The sequence below is a fragment of the Alosa pseudoharengus genome, unplaced genomic scaffold (genome assembly GCF_046254945.1).
Source record: "Alosa pseudoharengus isolate Yale_2024_CS ecotype anadromous, Long Island Sound unplaced genomic scaffold, YU_APseudo_1.1 YU_APseudo_1.1_scf_19, whole genome shotgun sequence".
NCBI classification, from domain to species: domain Eukaryota; kingdom Metazoa; phylum Chordata; class Actinopteri; order Clupeiformes; family Clupeidae; genus Alosa; species Alosa pseudoharengus.
The window spans coordinates 1,351,016-1,353,515 of record NW_027468657.1 but is presented as its reverse complement, the minus strand read 5'-3'; the positions used below and the strand labels follow the sequence as shown (position 1 = coordinate 1,353,515).

The 2,500-nt window shown below is 43.1% G+C and overlaps 1 protein-coding gene across 3 annotated transcripts in view; it reads right to left on the bottom strand.

The window, feature by feature from the left end:
* ctr9 (CTR9 component of Paf1/RNA polymerase II complex) overlaps positions 1-2,500 on the bottom strand; it is a 32,341-nt gene that overhangs the window by 24,781 nt on the left and 5,060 nt on the right. The gene's annotated exons all lie outside the window — the stretch shown is intronic.

Here is a 2,500-nt window from a genome sequence, read left to right as displayed (position 1 = left end):
CTTATTGTGACGGCCGTAGCTAAGCTAACGCTAGAGTAGTGCTGGGCTAAGGATGATGCTATAGCTGCTTGTAGGCTGCCTTATTGTGACGGCCGTAGCTAAGCTAACGCTAGAGTAGTGCTGGGCTAAGGATGATGCTATAGCTGCTTGTAGGCTGCCTTATTGTGACGGCCGTAGCTAAGCTAACGCTAGAGTAGTGCTGGGCTAAGGATGATGCTATAGCTGCTTGTAGGCTGCCTTATTGTGACGGCCGTAGCTAAGCTAACGCTAGAGTAGTGCTGGGCTAAGGATGATGCTATAGCTGGTTGTAGGCTGCCTTATACGAGAATTTACCATGACGTCACAATAACAATATACATTCTTCCGGGTGGCAAAAGCTGAAGCATTCTCCATTGGCACTACTAGTAAACAAACCCTTCCATGTCATTTGACCAGGGCAGAGCGATCAAGAAAACAGAGTAAATGGCTTGAATGAATGATTTTCGTCTTGCGGGGTGCTACGGGACTTCTCATTCATATCCATACGGTTATGGGAAGTCTCATTAATATGCAATGAGTCATACGTGTCTCTAGCCATGCTGCGTCCACTCTATCCCGTAGTTTGAACGAAGTGAAGTGAAGTCAGTCGAAATCAAAGGCGAATGACGAAAATGCTACGTGAGGTAAATTGCTTGGGGAACCCACCGTCGGCCGTAGCCTAGGCCTAATACATTTCAACAGGTAAGTTAATTCAAAAACAGACGTGGTGGATATTCAGACATAGTTAACATGAGAGACTGGCCGGTTGCACAAAATACCTTGTTCAGGTTCCCTTAAAATCTGATTTAAGGCCCCCTTAAAATAAAATCGGCTGCACAAACACATTTAAGTATTCTACTTCGGTTTCCTTATCATTTTCCCTCAAGTATTTAAGGTTTTCTCCTTTTCTTATCTCATAAGAAATTCCGTTGCACAAACGACCTTAGCAGCCTAAATAACCACATGAGGTTCGGTTCGCCAGGCAAAACGTAAAATTTTTTTTTTTTTATTTTGGTGCCCTGATGACAGTCAGGATAATATCTAACTAGCTAGTATTGTTCAATTCATGTCTATATATGGCTTTACTGATGAATGGATAAATGTCACCGAAAATTATTAAGGTAAGATAAGATCATAAGCTTGGGTTGCAGACTACGGCATAACTTTAGCAATCTAGTTACAACTATGTCCGTTGAACGTAGCCTACCAGTTGAGTTATTCATTGCTAACATTAGCTATTGATAGGCCTACAGTAGGTGCATTAATAACTATAGCTAACATCGTGAAATTAATTGTCACTGCCGTGTTTGGCTGTCATCCGTCAAACTTGTCAAAGTTAGTTATAGGCCTACTCAGATTTGTAATGCGACATTCACTATCTGATTTTATCAACAATATGTGCATACAACTTATTTTGGACAGTCCCGTATTGACCAACATCTGCATCCTCAGAAAAGCAGACGGCCGTAGCTAAGCTAACGCTAGAGTAGTGCTGGGCTAAGGATGATGCTATAGCTGCTTGTAGCCTTATTGTGACGGCCGTAGCTAAGCTAACGCTAGAGTAGTGCTGGGCTAAGGTTGATGCTATAGCTGCTTGTAGCCTTGTTGTGACGGCCATAGCTAAGCTAACGCTAGAGTAGTGCTGGGCTAAGGATGCTGCTTGTAGGCTGCCTTATCAACTAGGCTAATCATGCAGGATGCATGTAGCTGTAGCTTACTGCTAACTTTCTGGAAATTGCACGATATTTCTAAATTTCACGCTCTTTCTACATTTCACGCTATTTATAAACTTCACACTCTTTCTACATTTCACGCTATTTATAAAATTCACGCTCTTTCTACATTGCACGCTATTTATAAATTTCACGCTCTTTTTATTTCTAAATTTCAGGCCATTTCTAACAGGTCCATCTCCAAGCTTTATCCAGTGCTACTGACTGACAGACAGCTACCACAGCTCTAAGCCAGATACACAGGCACTAGTGGAATTCACCACAGCACTAAGCCAGATGGCACTAGTGGAATTCACCACAGCTCTAAGCCAGATACACAGGCACTAGTGGAATTCACCACAGCTCTAAGCCAGATGGCACTAGTGGAATTCACCACAGCACTAAGCAGGCCAGATGGCACTAGTGGAATTCACCACAGCACTAAGCCAGATGGCACTAGTGGAATTCACCACAGCTCTAAGCAGGCCAGATATCACTAGTAGAATGTGTCAATAAAATGGAGCTCATTCTAATCAGGGCATCCATAGCTCTGCTGCACAGTGTGCAACCAGTAGTGAGGTAGCCGTAGGCCTAATACACAGTAGTGAGGTAGCCGTAGGCCTAATACACAGTAGTGCGGTAGCCGTAGGCCTAATACCAGCATCATTTGTTCAGCCATTAGTATATCTTAATTTTCAACATGAAGAAAGTAGACTAATGGATACACTGCCTAGAATTGCAGAAAAGGTGAGCTCAGGCCTGCATTTGGC